Source organism: Manduca sexta, chromosome 15, assembly GCF_014839805.1.
Source record: "Manduca sexta isolate Smith_Timp_Sample1 chromosome 15, JHU_Msex_v1.0, whole genome shotgun sequence".
Taxonomy (NCBI): Eukaryota; Metazoa; Arthropoda; class Insecta; order Lepidoptera; family Sphingidae; genus Manduca; species Manduca sexta.
The window spans coordinates 8,823,375-8,843,926 of record NC_051129.1 but is presented as its reverse complement, the minus strand read 5'-3'; the positions used below and the strand labels follow the sequence as shown (position 1 = coordinate 8,843,926).

Genomic DNA, 20,552 nt, shown 5'->3' with positions numbered 1-20,552 from the left:
CGCGTAAACGAGAGAAATCATTGGATTTTTCGTCTTTTGTCCTCTAATAATGAAGAAAGTAGATAGAGATTGTGTATTTCAATTAGACCTTTGTTAACTACTGCTTCACATCGCTTTTTTTACGCCTGTGCGTTCATATCATCATCATATCATAATTACAACGGAATAATTATTTCGGTCATTAACGATCTGGTGTCAAATAATTTTCATCAAAGTGGAAATCTTAAGTAATTTAAATAATTGCGTAAAGGTGACGACCGTGTGTTAACATTAATTTAGTATAACAGGTTTGTTGATCAATATTTGCCTTGGTATGCGATTATTCATATAGTTTTGGACGCCCCGCGGATTTTCTTCCTTAGTGAGGCATTTTTGAGAAAGTACTGGGCAATACTGAGATTATGGAGACTAGAGATGATACTAAACCATCAAATAACAAATTATGGTGAAATAGAATATGTATGTTATGTTCCACCGATAATATGTCTATTATCCATACTTTAAAGTGTCATGTAAAAATGGCAAGATTTTCCATATTTATATTTTAAGTTTTTTCATTCCGCAAAGTAGAGGTCTTGGAAAGGAAAACATAAGGCGCTGGTGTAAATAAACGAGCAAACAAATTTTCGCCTTCTACCTAACAATCCTCAGCTTCTGAACTGTAATTATATAAAATATTCAACGTACAAACTACACAACGTTTATTAATGTAGTAAGGCGGCCAATCCGTCTGATCAGCAGAGCGCAGCGTCGGCCGCGACGCGCCGCGCCGTGAGGACCAGGTTCGGTTACCGACTGACGCCGTATCCACTTACATTACGTCCAGTAAGGGTGCTGTTCATCTTGAGCGAAGCGATGATTTCGCGAGTTTTTTTATTAACAAGTAAGATAGGCCGCTTTTACTAAGGAATGTTACACGTCTGTTAACTAATTGCTCTTTTGCCATTATCTTGATTACAACAAATATGAAAGAGTCAAAGAGATAAATCACAATTTGGAAATATTATCAAGGTAATGTGCAAAGTTGCGTAAAGATCATTGGACAGAAATTATTTTGATTTTCCATTATTACACCCACCTGAAAACTAACGACTAGAAACCATTTCAGGTAAATCGTCTCTTCAAGTACTATTTATATGTAGCTATCTTTACCTAATCACCGACAGTAGTAACACTTTTCAATTTATGGTGTATAATCCGTTATGGAAAATAAATCTTGATGCATATTCTTCTTACCAATTCCTTTTTTTGTATTAACTCTAATTTTGAAATAGTGAAAAAGTTTACGTGCATGCAGATCAGAAAATACAGGTAACATACTGAACATCTTGTACAAATGCCATGCTAACGCTACGTCGCTTTCGCTCGCATCGCAACCACGTAGGGTCATCGTCAGACATCCGACGTAAGACTGGTAATTTTATGACACGGCGCAACATGTCCAATGTCTGCTGCTTTGTTCCTACCGAGGGCACCTTGGCAAGCTTACGGCGTATATCAAGTTAAATCAGATGTTTCAAGAACTTGTTATAGCAGATTCTGATACGAACATTTAGCGGTAACATTTCTTCTAAAATGACTTCAGCAACTGCCAGTTTCATAGTAAGTAATGTTCGGCACCAAGCTCATAGCGTTCACGCGATCTATTTTTTAATAAAAAACATCTCTCAATTTACTGTCGCAATAAAATAATGACATTCTTACTAGTCGTCTATTGGTGACTAAACTCGCAAGAATGTAAATTATCCGTAGATCCTTCAACTATAAATTCAATAGATATTAATAATTACAGAGTGTATTATTAAAACCATTTATTATAATCTCAACCAGAGAATAAGTAATTAAATAGTAGAAGGTTATAATAGTGACAGTATCCATAAAATCGTTGCAGTAGAGCCGTTTAACTCGACTCCTTCATATTTTAACACTCGTTTATTTGTAACCAATAGTGATTTAAATAAACTTTCGAAGAGTAGAAAGTTAAACTACGCCGACATTCATTTTTTATATCTACTGAATTAAAGTTTATTACAAGTTAAAGCCACGATCTTGACGGCATCGCATGCCGCCCTCGGGGCTTCGAGCACCGAAGCTTGAACGTTCCTGAGGGAATAAACTTGTAATGAAACCCATTAGATTTAATACGAATATAATATTGGTAGATGGAGCGATTTATTTAAACAAAAGTGTTAACGTTTGATAACTGATGAACAGGTTTCGACAAGGCACAAGGGCCTTTATCGATAAATGAAAAATTGTAATCTAAATATTGTTTTGTCTTTTTATTGTCTAGTAATTTCTTTAAGTAAGATTTCATGGAAGTGATTAGTTAAAACATATTAATTCATTAAGGTGTCTGTCTAAAATAAATTAAGAAGTATTGTACAGATTTTTTAATCACATGTTAATATTTATAATTCTAACTTGTGTTTATCAATTTTAAATAAAGTGCATGCAGAATTTTTGAATATTTTATGCTACTGAGTATAGAATATACACATCCTAGATAAAATTATGTCGACATCAATTTGTGAAATTTTATTTCATTTCTTCTTATTAAAACCTCAAAGAGTCGGTGTGTCCTAATAAATGTACATTTTTATTATTTGTTTATTAACTACACAATTAAATTAGTCAAATAGTTTTAGTAACATAATTAATTTTTAATCTAGAGTTTCAAGACTCAAATTTCGTATTTCAAAATAACTATATCAATATAGTATTAGAATGTCACACAGTGTACAAGGAAGAGACAATATGGCGGCAAATCGTCCTCTCCTCTCCTTATGTTGCAAAGATTGCGAGGAAATCCGTACGCCAGTGGGCTTCCAGTGGCATTTTTATCGATAAATCCCGTCATCTGCTAGGAAGTAAGACAGAAGGCGCATGCATCAAGGACGGCATCTGTTGTGTGTGATAGGGTGTGAAGACTTCCATATGGACATCAATACCATCAGGTATCTTTGTAAGGCAATGTTAAAATCTGTACTTATAAAGCTAAATTTATTATTTTTTTAGGTACAGAGAATTCTATAGAAAGCAAATAAGACATAGATTTTTTACTGATTATAATCTAGATTGACTATGATTTCTTTGAACGCGTTAATCACTGGAACTACTGTTTCGATTTTGAAAATTATTTTACTAATAAGCTGAAGTATAAGTGCAATAGGATGTTATCCTGTGAACTAATTTATTTCAAGAAAACGAATGTTTTCGATACCGTTTAAAAATAACTTATACTACCTTGAAAAGACCTTCTATTAACTTGAATACCTATTAAATAAGCCACTTGTCCACAAATCAATACAAATTAATTAGTTAAAAATGTAATCGATTAGAGTTATACGCAAAACTCCTTTGCCCTACATAACCACCGGAACCGCGACACTATTTGAAAATGGAATACATTACACGCGTCACTGCGCTTCCGGTCCCGCATTTCACACACCCCCAACAATGAATCCGTCGTGGGACCGATTTTATGGTAATTTCCCAATACAACCCGATGACTGCGCATTCATTTGAATAAAAGCAATCACTGTGCACGCGTATCCTGTTTTAATTGTTCACGGGGATTGGAATCGTAATGACCAGCAGTGAGTATAAAATTTGATTTATTTTGTATCGTTAGTTGTTCGCTTCGAAAAACAGTTGACCAAGTCAAACTACAGCTGCAAGGATATGGTTGCCTTTTTCACGAGGAATCCATTTACAGATCTTTGGAGCTGCGGTAAGAAGCACCATTACCGGCCTAAAATCTTAAAAGTATACATGAAATTGGCTCTCCCGCTGCTTAATACGCCTGGACACCAATTAAAGTAAGCAAATTAATCAGAACCAAAAACGACGATGCAAAACTTGAAGCGCGGCAAACGTTTCGTGCCCAATACGAATAATAAAGTTCAACCTCTTGCACAGCGACAAAAAGATATAATTAACTTAATATAATCAGCCTTACACATTTACGCAAATTATATTGTAAGAGCGGCAAACAACAGCTTCGCTCAGTCTGATTCTAAAGATATCCACTAAATTACAGCGGCCATGTAGCTGGCATTAAGGACATCGTTAATATGTAGTGAGCATAACTATCTATCGGGACCGCTATAACAACCCTGCGGTTGCATTAACGGCACTTTTAATGTACAAACTGGTTCCGATTGTCGTCTTGCGAAGGCGTGAGAATGGCAACTGGAGGGATATTCTCATGGCCGTGACGTCACGCCTGCACCTGCAACGCATGCTGGGCAAAAAGACAATGCTACTAGTGACCAATTGCGGTCTCAAGTTCGTACAGGCTCAAGGTTGCGTGTGGGTGCAGCCACAAACATCGTCAGACATTGTTGCGACAATGTTTACCTTCTCTCAACGGTTTGTTATTGTTTTAACGTACCAAATGTGAATTTAACGCAAGACGTGTCGCTTTGTTTAAGCATTTATATTTTAAATACATTGTTTATCGTTGTAAAGCGGTTTTATGGCCGTCTGGTAATGTCACCGATTACAAAACTGAAGAGTGACGCACTTATACTTTTGGAAACAGGATAAAAACTGCTGTATATCCAGTAATATTTCCCCGAAAATGTTATTGCCTTTTTTAATCACGGCAGAGAGAGGTGAACGGTAGTGGCAGGTATGCGTTAACAAATATGCGGAGACACCGAATAACCAAATGTTAGGTTTTTTAAACTGTTTTAACACCTCTCATGCTCTTCAATGAATAAGCCAAAGGAATAAGCATGAGTAATAATTGAACAGTACCTCTATATTAGGTATTATATAGCGTATTTTAACGAATAAAGATTGTACATTTTTTAAATGTCATTCCACACCAATTTGACGGACACTTCATACGATTTGATCCATAAAAATAACAAAAAGTTCCTAATTACATAAATAAATTCTAATGTTAATCATTTAACTTCTAGATTGTACGAAGTAATCATATCCTTAAATAAGCACAAACACTTCAATATTAAAGGAGATTGCAAAGATAAAACAATGTTAGCGTCATCTAGCTTCAAGGCAAGAAATGCAAAGCCGTTTACCCTAGTTGGCTACTTAGCAGCAGTTTTATGTTAAATTAGCAAGCAGCAAAGAAACTTACGTGTGAATGTCAAGTTAATAAGTACCGGGGAAAATAAATTGCACGCAAACGAACCAGATATAATCATATTATTCCCAGGGTAGTGTAATTTAGTTTTTAAGTGATCTTCACGCATCGATATCTGTGCAAAAACTTGTCCGTCAAGAAATCGAGTAAATAAACAGATATCCGAACGCTTTAATTATGTTGCGGTGGACGTAATGCTCTTTTCTGTCAAACTTCGAAAATAAAGGAGATAAGGATTTGTGATAAGTATTTATTTTAATTTGTGGTTCATACAGGCGTTATTACAATTGGATATATTTTCGCCAGCATTTGATTTTAACAATATATGTCTGTTTACTAATTATGGAAATTGAAGGTGTTATAAACGAGGCTTAGGTTCTTCGTGTAGTCCAATCCAATCCTTTTGTTTAATTCCGGTTTGAAACGTATGAAATAAATTCATTGATCATGTTGATAATTGAATAAGAATTACAACAAGGGGAAGCCAATCAAATTTATAAATCAAAACTGGGCACACTATGCACGTACATTGTTGCAATTATAATATTTTAGAAAACTTTTTTTAAAGATATTCACTCCCCACCAAAAATTCTTTTTTGACCTTCTGAACATAACATGTACTCCAAATGTACACATATTGTAACGAAAAAGCTATGTTTAAAGACTTGCTAATTGACATAGGGTAAGCACATTTTTAAAAGTACCATTTCTTAATGATTGGTGTAATTTTGCTACGATTAGTCATAATATTATAATATTGCAAAACGACGTTGTCCATAAGATCAAGGTAAAATCGTTAACACATACGGAAAAATTGTTAAGTAATACTTCAAGTAATTGCTTTTGTCATTGGTATAGGAAAATTACGTTTATTAATAATACTTACAATCAACAGTTATAATATTCTGACTTTATACTAAGATATGTAAAGTAATGTTCGGCTTCGTAGGTGTAAAGATTTGCGAAGGAGTATTGGTCCCACCACCCAGATCCGTGAAATATTACCAATTTTATAAATAATGATCTATGATGAGAGTTCTGAAAAACTACAGACCGGTAAGGAATTGGGCATTTCAAATTTAGAATTTGTTGGAATAATTTAGATACTCCTAGCTACAGTTTAACCAACAAGGAAAACGGAAGCTTACCATTAATTAACGGTCATAAACAGTCAATGAGTAAATAGTTATTGCCGTGAAATTGCCTGTGTCTGATATACTGTGGTATGTCTCAATAAAACGAGACGCGGTTGTGGGAACCGCGGACAGGTGCGCTCGTCACTCGTCACGACGCGCTCAATCCAGCGACGACTTAAAATTAAATTTCATATCTCGTTGTGGAATATGATTGATCGAGTTATAGGCAAGGATAATTACTTTTTCAGAATGATAGTAATGAGACGGGAACAAATGGCTATAATAAATGCGGTTTTAACGATGCGCTGGGGGAAATTAGTTTATTAACTTCAATGAATAGAGTTCTAATGACGTGTTTGAACATATTACAACTTAGAAGATAAGTATGACCAGCTTGTTATAGCATTTATAAATTCATATTTATAAAGTATAAAAAACATAAATTTGCAGACAATGACGACACTGACAAGCATGTAATCAAATAAAAACATGAACTTCTTATAAGGATTCTTTAGTAATTATTCTAAACCAATATCGCTCATTATCTCGTCAGTCGGGCGTTAGCATCCTGAACGCACATTAAAAAACATTGCGAATGAATAAAAGCATGTTCATTGTGTAACCGAGGTGTGGGAACCGAGGACAGGTGCGCGCTTAGCCTCAGGAAATCACTACCAGCTTCTGTGCTGGCCTGCTAATTTATTACCAGGTTTTACGTTGCCACGCATATATCTAATGAGATATGTACTCGACCACCTATATGACCATATCTGCATTTAACAGCTCAGTACCTTAGTGTTTTTGTAGGTAATGATAAATAAAAAAGTTTTCTGTCTAATGCAATTTATAATATATTTAATGCATTCAAATATACTACCTACAAAGTGGCTAGACATACAAAGATCGGTGCCGAAACACGATTAACGGAAATGAGTCACTATGAAGGTACATTAAGGGCCAACATTTCACTAAAGTGACCAGATGGTCACCCGGAATACTAATATATCCATTTATTTCCAATTTGTGATCGTGTGAGTTCGTTCATATTCATCAAAAATAGATCTTTTTCACGTTTCTCTCTATATTATTTTTACCCTAATTAGGTTTTATTTACAATTCCATAACTGCACTTGAACAATAAATATTTTTAAATGGAAGAACCTACTCGTTCTTTTTTCTATCACTCTCAAAGATTGAAACCGTGTTTAGCTGGTATAAGCTTCATCAGTAATAAAGAACCTAATTGAAATATTTAGTACAATTACCTTCGTCTCAATAGAATATAAAATCATTCCTGCATTAAAATATTTTGACTGCAACGAATTACTTAAAGCGTTTTGTATAGATTCTTGACCCTTAGATCGGAATCGGCAAGTCATCGTTTGCGTCAGGTAAGTATTTTCAAATGTCAGACCTACAAAAACTAAATACACCAATGTAGCGTTTCATCTTGGGTTTTTAATGTGTGAGAATTTAATTCCAATCAGCAGGTGTGCTGTCACTAATTACTTTTAAGAAGTGATAGAAAATCATGTTTGATTTGAATGATCGGTGACTCGGTAGTGGAGTGACTTCATTCTCATTGCCTTCTCTCCTTTGAACAACTAAGTAGATTGTTTGAAGAAAGAAAATTTTACACAATAATAAAGTCATATAAACAATTTTTGTTGGAAATCTGACCTTTTTTGTACAATCAATTTATAATATCTACCTAACATACATTTAAAAACCTGTTACAGATCCAATAAAAGTACATATTGATGTTGAATGGTGGAATGTTTTTAAATCATATCCACACTCGGAGTCTGAGAAAAATAGAAAATGACGGAACGAGAAATCGTGGGAAACATCAACAGGTGTATGCAGAAAGTTATAAAACACTTTTTGTTTGGCCTATAAACATATTACGAGAAACCGTCACACTTACGTTCGCTGTGCGCATTACATAAGTGATTTTTATAGCATGATTTTATAGGACTTGTACCAATTTAACTGATTTTGAAAGACTTGCCTTCAACTTATGAAAACTTGACTGCGTTTCTACATAAATTTAAAAACTTGTTGAGGGCTACCAACTCCAAGCATTATGTCTTCATACAAATAACATCATACGTTTGAGTAAGGAAAATTTAAAATAAATATTATCTACCTATTCACTTTATTTTATTTTTATTAATTTGTCATTGGTAATGGCGATTTTTATAAAAAGCTAATGCTATTTAATTTTAATTTTCCTTCCTTATAAATTAATAAATATTATATTACCATCCTTACTTCATATCGGGAGAGGTCTTTCATACAGCGCACTCTTCATAAAACAATGACCTATTCCAAAACTGTTAATTTGTGGGAATCGACAAAAAACTAATTTTTGTTTGCGACTTCGTTTGCGGTTTCATTTTTGACCTATCTTTAAAAAGTTAAATTTAAAAGCAACTTAAAAAAAGGCCACAAACAGAAATTAATTTTTTGACGATTCCCAAAAATTATAAATTTTGGAATAGGTCATTATTTTATTAAGAGTGCAACAGACGAAACAGTGACAACCAACCACTTGAATAATTATAATATGCTCTGGTGTACTTAATTGCCTTGTTTCCTACCTTACGCAATTTAAACATATTTTTAAAGATATTGGTTTAAAGGCTGTATAAAGTTGTTTTACTTTCTTATCTGTTAAAATTCTTTGCTTAAATGTAAATACAGTTAACGAAAATAATTATAGCAGATACATTTTAATAGTCCTGTCGAATTTCTTGTTCTCACTAATATAGTAAAAAGAATCCTGGGTACCGAACGGAGTTGGTATAATATGTTTCTGCAATTGTTCATGTTTATTCCAACATGTTTAGTATCAAAATACGTTTATTCATTTTGCAAATGTAACAATTTAGCATATAAATCAAAATATACAAAAAAAGATAAGTGCATTTATTTAAAACTCGCATTTATTTCCTCATTATTGTAATGACACCACATCCTTCATTACGCAGGACATTTTTTCCCCGGAACGTGAAACGATCCTATAGGATAAAATTACGCATGCGCGCGAACGGAGTCTGCAAAAACTAGTAGTTGTAAAAAGTGCTCCGACATGAGCCAAGTAATGAGCTAGATTACTAAGGATATGCTGAGTGAATCACCGTGGGAAGCTGTGCAGGTGACGCGCGGCGCCTACACACCTAGTTTCATAGTCATCCTGTCGTTAGATGGTGACCATCGGCCATTTATTTGCTAAGATAAAACTTATTAATCATTGTTATAAGTCATTAAGCATGTTATGGTTCTTTATTTAACAACCGCAGTATGATTTATGATTGTGTATACTTATTAAAATGACTGCGTTCTAATTTTAAAAAATATTTTTTTAGTCCTTGTGTTAATAATCAGGGAGATAACGAATTTCTCGAGGGTTTATATTCTTATTTAACATTTTTAGAATACATTTGTAAAAGCAAAAGTTTTAGTCAATATTAAAGACGATATATGCGAAATGTATGCTACCTTAATTATTAGTGTCCAAGCATCTACCGAAAAGATTTTGTGCAAACAAAACGATGGTCACCACCATGATGCATCACACGGGATAGTATGCAACTCATCTGGTCCGACTACAATTAACGCGCACTTTTTATTAATGTCACTGATCCGGTCGTGGACAACGATTAATCATAAACAAGTATCTATTCTCACGCAAATCTCAATTTTTATAAAAAGTTTGATATGCTACTAATGATAAATAATAGTCACTAGACACTAAATTAGTACTAGTCATCTACAGGTTCAATGATAATGATAGTTGAATGTAATACGACCAATAAATATATTAGTCAATATAACAAGTCCTATCTCATAAGTGCAACTTTGCAATTAGAAGATTTTTGCGATTAAAATATTGCACCAGTACTCATATTCATTAAAAAAAAAACAAAACTATACTATTTAGTCATTGCTTTATCACACTATGGCAAAAAACAATATAGTGCACGTGATCTGATGAAGGAAAATAGCAAAAAGCCAACATCACGCGGTGTTCCCAGGCGGTCACCCATCCAAGTACTGACCGCGCCCGACGTTGCTTGACTTCGGTGATCGGACGAGAACCGGTGTTTTCAACGTGGTATGGACGTTGGCAACCATAGATGTAAATTGGCTGTTTAGTACAATACACAAAATTTTATTGTAATAAATAATGTCGTATAAGTTACTGTATGGTTATTTTACTGTCGCTATCGCCAACGTCCATACCATGTTGAATATACCGGTTCTCGTCCGATCACCGAAGTTAAGCAACGTCGGGCGCGGTCAGTACTTGGATGGGTGACCGCCTGGGAACACCGCGTGATGTTGGCTTTTTGCTTTTTTTTCTTCATTTCCTCACCATGCGCAGTATTGCATTTAGGTGATACTGAATACACATACACGTCCTTAACATCTCAATTTTTGGTTTAAAAGAGAGAACAATCTTTTTTTCCCATAGTGTTGAGTTTAAATGCCGGTCCTGAATTGTTACTATTGCTTTACTTTACTAATGTTATAATTGTGAATAATTTTTGGAAGTTCGCAAGAAGTAAACGCAAAAATCGCTAAACGGATATGAATAGAACTTGTTACACAAATAGGTAATGTCTGGGATTATCACTTTGTATAATAGTTTATCTCGGCAATTTGTTCCGATTGGACATATTTGAATGTTTTAATTATTTTTTCAAATAAATGACGCTGGCAGCATCCACTATGGTTTAGTATACTGATTTACAAACTTTTGTAGCAGGAAATACTTGCACTGTAATAACCGTTGTAATACTGTGGGCGAAACCGCGACGAACACTTATTTATGCTATAAAAAAAAGGAATCCCGATGTGTATAAGTACCAATAACCGAAGTGCTGTGATTCCTAATTATGTCTCAGGCGATGTAACAAGAAATATAAGATGTAGAATAACAATTTCCTTGTTAGTTGGACAGTTACAGGGGTAATTTAATGTGGTCATTCCATGTAATTTACGCAGTAAGAGAAAAACTATGATTAATAACACTATGTTATAATTTTCAAGGTTTTGCAACAAGATTGATGATACAAACTGGATAATACGATTGCCCCGACGTAATTATGTTGAGATGTGTTTTTAATCATTCAATTTATGTTCGTGTTAAATATAACTCGTTTGATTACCAGCATTGTTCTTATAAGAAAATATGAATGTGAAAAATTAAAAAATGTTTCCACTCTACCTACTTTAAAGACTACATAATATCAATCTACATTAAATTTGAATACAATAATTGTCAAAACTAAATTAGAGAAATATTTTTTTAAATCACACAGTATACAAATTGACTTCTACATCTACATACTTACTATGGCATTTTTCTAGATACTGAGAACAAATATAAATATTAGGTGCAATCGTTCTTTAACCTGACAGTGATGATATTCTTATTGGAGAACTTCATTAAAGGCAACATTTGTTTCTAAGGTAAAATACATCTGCTTTTTTTTTCAAAAATGTTATTGAAGCCAATACTCATAACCGAAACGTCGAATATGATTCTAAGTGCGATGCTATCAAGTCATCGGATCTCATGACGTTCAGTTGCCACTAAATAATGGACACCATTTGCTAGTGCTGTAACTCGACTCGATCTTTTCACAATCAAAATAAAACGGTGACCACACGCGATGCCTTCAAACTAGTCTGTGTTTTGTTACATTTGTAGAATGGAACTTGAAACAGATTTTCACGGCTAGAACAGCGGCGACGGTTCACGGCTTAATACATTTGTGGCTACACTAAAACATCAAATAGTTAGACGTCGTAAAGAAATGCATGTCACAATTGTATGTAGTTAGGTATGGTAGTTCATTGTTCGGCGCAAACCTTGCACTAAATATTGAAAGACGTAGATGTAAAATTTGCTGCAAAATTGGTTAGAAAATTTGGCATAATCTGAAGACGAGGCAAGGAAGCGACTTTCAAAGATTCAATGTCTCTCGTTGGTCGATATTACTTTTCGAATTCCCTCTACAGGTACCTACTAATTGGTACAGTGAACTCACTTTGCAATACCAGGATATTAGATAGGCAGTATATTTAGTAAGATTACTACCTTCAATAAATAGGCGCAATAGAAGACGCTCTACACGTTTACAAACATTGTTGTCATGATATTTATTCCTCTATAACAGACAACGTATTTAAACATAAGCATTGCGTTGTTTCTTACCAGGCACAACATGAATACATGACTACGTTACAATTAAATCATTGTGAAATGGCGCTAAGTAATATTGATCAAGATCTGTAATATTGTGTTACAGTGCGTGTGGCCAGGTATCAGAGCCGTGTGCTAGAACTACGGTCAAGCTGTTTGTTTACAATGAAAACACATTTACTGCGTCAGATGTTTGATCGGACTGTTTTAATGGTCGAAAAACAATACGCGAACGATTCGGTACCGATTCATGTTTACACACCAGTCCGTTTTACTTTTATGTGGTCGCTAACAGACTTACGGGATATTAAGTACATTTTTTTAAATCTATTTTTAAGATTTCAAAAGTTTTACTGTTATAGATCGGAAATTAAATAGCAAAGCTTGAATGAGAATTTGGATTTTTGGTATTTACTAGGATATAACTTAATGTGATCGATAAAATACAGTCTAAACAAAACCGACTAGTAACCAGTTAATAACAGACATTTATAGAACACATATTTTAGAATCTAGTGTATAGTTATATTTTGCCATCTCTCTCCAGTCCCTTATTATTAAGGATGTTGATTCTCAATTATATTCATAGTGATATCTCTCCATCGGCTTCGGTCTTCAGCCTGATGAAATGCTGCATTAATGGAAACATTTAACGCATTGGAAACCTAGTCTATCCATCTTTTGGAGTTACGTACTCGTAATCTCTTACCTTCAAACTTTCCGACCATGAGTAGCTTTTTTATATTTTGCCATACTGTAGACTTATTTAATGAAGAAAACCAGAAACTAAAATAGAATAATTCACCAATATTTATTGACAAAAAATCAAATCGCCATTCAATAAAGATGCTCCGACACTTTCACAGCGGGAGATCGGCTAATCGTCAATAAAAGCCAATAGTTGTTATAAATTCGAAAATGAAGTATTACATGGTAGAGCGATGATGCAAATGAAGCGTGGAAGTCAACGTCCTGCTGTGCAACGGATATCCTTCCGTATCGAAGATTTGGAACAAGGTCGTGGGAATCTATTTGATATTTATTTTTTAGAATTTACTGTGTTCATGTTTATAGGTAAAGGTTTAATTCCAGTTACTGAACCACTATCGATATTTTGGCATTTAGATACTATTACTAGTTTATAAACTGACTGCACTTTTGGACATTTCGTGTATTATGTATAATGAAAATAATAATACGAAAAATGAAACACATTAAATATAAACGGTACATAATAAACTATATTTAACCAGATCAAAACATAAAAAGAACATCCAAAAATAATACAAACAAATTAGTAATTCAAGATAACAGTAACAGATCACTGTCTTCTATAAATATGATAAGGGTGCTGTAGTTTCCCTTAAAGACAGTCAACATTCTACAGGTGTAGCCGTTGTTCCGCTGTGTAGATCCCCCAATGTTCATCGGACCAGCAACTAACAACTAAGACGTATCGCAATCAGTGTGTTCCACCCGTGACTACCTTATAAAGGGTGCCTTATGGTTTTTACCGACTGCCTTATTTAATAAAACGTCTTGTGTTCGCTGACCGCAGTTCCTTCGTAGATACTGAGTTTTTATGTTTTACAAACACACCTGTCGCGAATACTGTGGGAAAGGAGTTTCGATTTTAGGAAACAGTGTCGTTGGTTTTTTATTTGACTTTTTGTGTAGCAAATGTATGACGAAATTACAAAAAGATATTGAAGGTTACTTTGACGATTAAATCCAGGTATGTTTTTAGTTCATTGTGATTATAAATTCTATGAAATGTAGTATAATATATTTTAATATATGAACATTTTATTATTTTTATTATAATGCTTACTGGTAAATCATAATCATAAAACAAATTATCTCAATAAACTAAAAAAAAGTTAAGGCGTTTTTAACGGTTAAAGATCTTAAAGTCGTTAAATCTCACTCAAGTCTGTAATCAGTCAAATGGGACTTCCTGCAAGGGTGACCACACACCTCAGATCCTCCCGTACCGGCTCCTTGGCGTGATTATCCTTGAAATGATTTCCACCTTAGGGTGTGTACACACCGTGATTCCTCGACGCACCTTTTATTCATAATTCTTGGACGCGCTCTGATGCCTTTTGGTGAATGACCGAGAGTGGAAAAAAATGAATCACAGGATTCATGGTTTCTAAACACGTGCCAACGTGCCTAATGAACGGCTTCGTGATTCTACATGTTAATTAGAATTGTTTTTGCTGTTTCCTTTGTCATTTATTATGAATTATTGTTTAAAAATTTTAAATACCATAAGTGATTGGTTCTTTCCTAACCGAATTTCGACCACGACGGCCAATCTCAACGGAAATCAGCCAAGTACGTAGGCGATATTGTAGTGCACTATCTGTTCCTTCACTGTCATAATATAGTAAAACGACAATCCGACATGACCGGAGAGAAATCAGACGCAGGACCAACGGCTATTCGTACTTCCGAGACCCGGGGGTATCACACCGCCAATTTCCTGACTCTAAGCTACGGCTAAGTAATTTTGAAGATGGGAAGAAGCCAGTCACAATTATTTTGGCCCGACCCGGGATTCGAACTCAAGACCTCAGCGTGGTAGTCGGTCTCATACTGGTACAATTACAATTACGCCAACAAGTCACCGGAGCTCCATTAATAGTAGATAATTATTTCTATTTCTAATGATAAAATCTACAAGATTAGAATAAATTTAGAAATATTCTAAAATTATACTACACAGTTGCTATTTAGAGCTTGGTAGTTAAAACAATATCAATATAAATGTAGATAAGTTTAAGTCGATTATGTTTTATAAAGGTTAACTACTTACAAATTCTCTAGGTTAAGTTTTATACATCTTTATTTGGGAATGAGTCAAAGGTCTTACAATAAAAAAACTTATTATTGTTGCATCTGAGTATCGTCTCTATTGTCAAATCGCATTTTAATCGGGCTCTATGGGTTTTTTGGTTTATCTATTTATGCGATTTCCTCTCCTCAGAGAGGATTACTGTCAGGCAGTTGGACTATCGTTAAATGTCAAGCCAAATAATTCCTGCAGCATGCTTGAAAAACCTGTTGGTTTGACCCCATATTCGAGTGGAATAGGGGCTCGTAGTAAAAGAAGTTATTTTTCTTGTTGCAAAGAATCTGCGTCCGAGCTCGTTTTAAAATAGGCTTTTCTTTTACAGGCGATGTTTTTTTCTGATAAAATTGGCTACGTTATACCATAATCTCATGTAGCGACTTTTATTGATAAGTACTTGCAATATAGCGTGTCAATCAAGAAGTAATACAACGTCCGTCGACGGCCGCAAGAATTATGCACGCCTGTCAGAATCAGCATCTGCAAAATCCATGCTTTTCAAGGTAATTACCAATCTAACACCATAATTTATCGCTGGACGTAACCGCTAAATGACTGGTATTTTTGCTGCAACCGAATACTTTAAAACTCCAATGTTCACAATGAACGTGCATGTGACATGTACGGACCAGTCGACGTGCAATTTGAGCAAATGACGTCCAATTACGTAAAAGCGTCTGCACGCGTCAATTAGATGTGGCGCGCACCTGGCCGGCGCACGATCACGAATTATGATTTTAAGTCCCGAGCACCATACTATCTTGATCAATCTCGTTCTTTATTATATTGCAAAACGGATTATAATTTTAACAATTGTGCTCGTGACGTGATCGTACGTTTTTTAATGGAAGCAAAAGGGTGAATTGAAAATATCTCCGCTGTTACTTAGGACCTAGTTTGATCATATTGACTTTAATAAAATAAAATCTCCATTTCAGTTAAGTGCAATCGAATAACAACTGTACAATCTCTATCAGGATATAGATTGGTCGGGGATAATTAATTAAAGCTAAGTAACGAGTAACACCTAATTTTTTATTTAACGTTTCTGTCATTTTGACCGGTCATTCACCCTGTGATCAATAGCAATGTTAAGGCAAATACTTACTGTTTATATGTAACCTAGAAATATATATGGAAGGAATTCCTAATCACATTGTCAGGAAATTCCATGGCTTTGCCACTGTCGAAGCTAGTATTAAACTAAAACTCCATCAAAGTTTTTAATTACACAATTGTACCCTTCACTTGCGCTGTAATACATAGATATATTGTAATTACAGCAATTCCCCCATTATTGTACATCTTGGCGGAAGCAACGATTACTCATAATGGACCGCAAAAAATATCGTTGGTGCGTCGTACCTGAATGTATTAATACTTCTATATCTTTGCCAAACAAATTATTTATTGATGTACCACGAAAAACAGATATACGAATAAAGTGGTTGCAGTTAACAAGACGAACCTACGACGGAATGTCTGCAGACTCACCGATTTAGTTCTGTGAGGATCACTTTGATGTAAGTAAATAAAAAATAGTATTTCGGTTTAAAATAAATCGATGAATATTTCAATTAATTAAATCATTTGTACACCCAGGAGGTTATGGTTATGAGATGTATTTATTTATGTTTTAGCTGCCACATGATGTGGAATAGAATATTTATTTATATAGAATTCTGGTTGTTACACAGTAACCTGAGATTGCCTGAGATTAACACGGTCTATGCAGTTTTGCCAGATCATAATTTCTCTTTACCCCAGGATTATTTGGAATTTAAAATTTTACCCCTAAACCAATCATAAATAATTCGGTACTTTTTTTTTCTATATCCTTATCTATGCAGACGCCACGTCTTTCTTCACTTCCACTTCAATAATTATTAATTTAATTATCTCATTTTATTAGGAACAACTAGCTGTATACGAAAATCGAATAAAAAATTATAATTGTTTCATGGCCTACAATTTTTGTAGGAAACATCTTTCTCTAAGCTCAATATTTATTACAATACCGTGAAACAATAGCTTTAATACCTTAACTCGTAGAATTACCCCAAAAATTACCATAAAAATACCCTGCTGATTCAGTTTTACCTAAATCTAGGGTAAATAACCCTAATCTGGCATTATTGAATCATTGTTCAAATGACAAGACTTGTCAAGTTGCTTTATCCACGTATGACGTCACACGAGACGAAATGACATAATGTAGCGTTTGCGCGGGAATTATAGCTATTTAACATTTAGGCATGGTATTATGTACTTTTTAAGCTTTATTTGTGCAAAATACTATTTTTCTTGGCTATTTATATCCACAATGATTAATTTAAAACACCTTCTGAAAATTTGTCCGGTCCCCTATTGACTGGACTTGGCGTGACTTGTCCTTCTTCCAAATGATTTCGGTAAGTACTTAACCGCGCTCCTGGTATTGTCCCTAGGCGACGGTAACCATTTACTATGAGGTGGGCCGTGACTCAACTGCCTTTGGAAGCAATATAAAAAATATATAGATATATAAATCATTACTCGGTGATGCATTAGGTACTGAACAGTACCTCGTAGAGAAGCTGTGTCCTTTAAGATCAATGCATATACGACATTTTCAAACGAGCTGACGTGTAACAACGGCTCTTCAAACGCAAGTAATACACACGATAAAAGCAGTTTTTAAATTTGTCTTTAAAATTTCGTGTAAGCAGGCGCGTAATACGTCACATAATCTACTTTAGAATAACATAAAATATTATATTCCCGCTCGTCATATATTATGCTAAGTCTGAAGTATAACTTTAATACGTGGACAAAGAAAGCAATCTTCACTTTGAGACAAAAATCTCAACTACTTATGGGTTTTAGTTGCGTTTCTTCGCGGGTATGTCCAATCAAACGATTTTAATATACTCTCATAAAACCGTCTTTGAAAGTACTTTCGACAATTTATTTGACAAATGCCACATAAGCCCCTCAACACAAGCATATTATGTTAACATTTATACCACTATCTGTTAGTTTTAAGATTGTCCAAATTTCGATAGTAATAAACATAAGCTAAAGATTAGCGGCGAATAACCGTCCAATACTTATATATTATAGTATTCTGTAATGTATGTAAATACATGTCTTATAATCTCATAGAATCATGATTGTTCTAGAAAGAATGCTCTGGAATCATAAAATAAATTTATTTTTATGTTAGAACTGTAGTGCATGATTATTAAAGATTAAATAATGTGATATGAATTAGGTTAATATAGATTTTAGAGTTCCGTATCTCAAAATGAACGGTTATAGGAACATTTTGTTGTCCGTCTGCATGTCGAGGCCCCTTGTTCTCAGCAACACGTAGAGGTACTAAGTAAATTTTTTATCAATAATGTTTCTGGGATTCCGGTCTCTTTCCGTTGTTAAAAAATCAAACTTGTAGGTCGACGCGATCAAAAGATATGACCAAAATTTTCATGTTTTGCGTTTTCATAAGGGAATCAAAACATATGAGGTACTTACCGTTGACCTAGAATCATGAAATTTAGAAGGAACTATGTCTTTCAGAAAATGCGAAGGAAACAATCTAAAAACCGTAAATATGTACTTTATTAACAAAAAAGCGTTACCATTACAAACTAATTATTTGCGATTGTTGCAATAAACGCCTTTAGGGATTGAACGGCAAAGTTAAGTTTGGCTAGAGTTCATATTGTTAGAGTTCTATAGTTTATACGGAATACTTCTATAAGTTTATACGGAACTCGACGCGCGACTGTCACTTGTCGTAATTATCTGTTTTTTTTAATTATTTTTAGTAGTATAGAAATCTTCTAAAATTCAGTATTTAAGAAGACCAAATTGCTTTTTGGTAAGAGCTTTCAACGGGCCCTGTGGCGCAATGGATAACGCGTCTGACTACGGATCAGAAGATTCCAGGTTCGAATCCTGGCAGGGTCGCTAACGTGTTTTTTTTTTTTTTACTTTACAGTGCTTATCTAATACCATTACCAACAGTTTAAACACGTGCATAAATAATTAACTACAGTTGTCCAATTATTTTCACCTCGTCTTATCCTCCTCTGGAATAACACATATTTGCATTGATAGACCTTGAACGCGTTCTTTCCTCGATTACAAATACTACTGTAAGAGTAAATAGCTAGGGTCAATGTGTTTAATAAGATGGTGAGTTTTCGTAACTTATTGAATGTCTTGCACAAATTAATGTTGCAAATGTTCGTGACTCTTGATGTAAATCTTCAATATTAAATGAATGTTAAGATAACGAGGACTACTGACTAGGAGAATGTCCACGTTTGGCACCTAAAAAGAAGTATATTTCAGCTATCCATTAATATAAAATTTGGTCTATCTTTGTACCGGTCTTGGTCTTTCAAACAAGTGATATAACTTTATAAACTTCTAATAAACACCCAAACATCCGTAAAGTCAAAGTTACAGTATCTACCAAAATATTACAATTAAACATCTTTTTAATTTTTTTAGCTGTTGGTGGTCCGATCTCCGAAGAATGAGTGAGTTCACAATAAATCACAGTGTCTTGAAGTCTGGCAGCAGGTCTTTTGGATTTTTTTGGCCCCGTGACCACGAAGGTAAAAGTCTTCGAAACGACAGAAGAAAAATATAAAAATAATTTAATTTTAATGTCTAACATTCGCGTAAACATAAGAAATCATTACCCAAACATCTTCATAAACCTCCCAACTGGTACATATTATAGAAGGTTTTAACATAAAAATATATACATTAAGCCAACGGTCAACTATGGTCTACCGGGTACCAAGTGCCCTGACCCATTGCAATGGGAACGCCTTGACCTTATTCAAAGACACCTGTCTAAGACGCAACGCGGGGAATCTTAATCATGGGAATCATTTTATTAGCGAATAATTTATTCAACGGCAACAGTTCTTTTGTATTTTTTAATATTACGACTGTTACACAGCGGGTGATTGACTGAGAAATGGGAACGCGAATTCTCATGTGACCGTAATTTGTTATTTCTTCAGCATTGTACGACTTCTTGAGAGCTTACTGCAAGCCATGCTAATGGAATACATATTAAAATGTTACCAGCAGAATTTCGCTTCTTAGAAGTATTAGGAACAGGGCCGAATTAGCTTTAAGGCAATTTAGGCAACTGTCTAGGGGCCCAGTATCGGCCAGAGGTTCTAAATCCCGAGAGAACAAGTGAAAATAATATTTAACGAT

The 20,552-nt window shown here is 34.4% G+C and overlaps 3 non-coding genes across 3 annotated transcripts; 2 read left to right on the top strand and 1 right to left on the bottom strand.

Annotated features, from left to right (window-relative positions):
- Nucleotides 1-10,267: 10,267 nt before the first annotated feature.
- Nucleotides 10,268-10,386, bottom strand: LOC115444435. Its single transcript, XR_003938729.1, has one exon. It is a non-coding gene; the product is annotated as a 5S ribosomal RNA (ribosomal RNA).
- Nucleotides 10,387-10,486: 100 nt separating this feature from the next.
- On the top strand, nucleotides 10,487-10,605 carry LOC115444436. The gene has a single exon (XR_003938730.1). It is a non-coding gene; the product is annotated as a 5S ribosomal RNA (ribosomal RNA).
- An 8,599-nt stretch (nucleotides 10,606-19,204) lies between these two features.
- Nucleotides 19,205-19,277, top strand: Trnar-acg. The gene has a single exon. It is a non-coding gene; the product is annotated as a tRNA-Arg (tRNA).
- The last annotated feature ends 1,275 nt before the right edge of the window (nucleotides 19,278-20,552 follow it).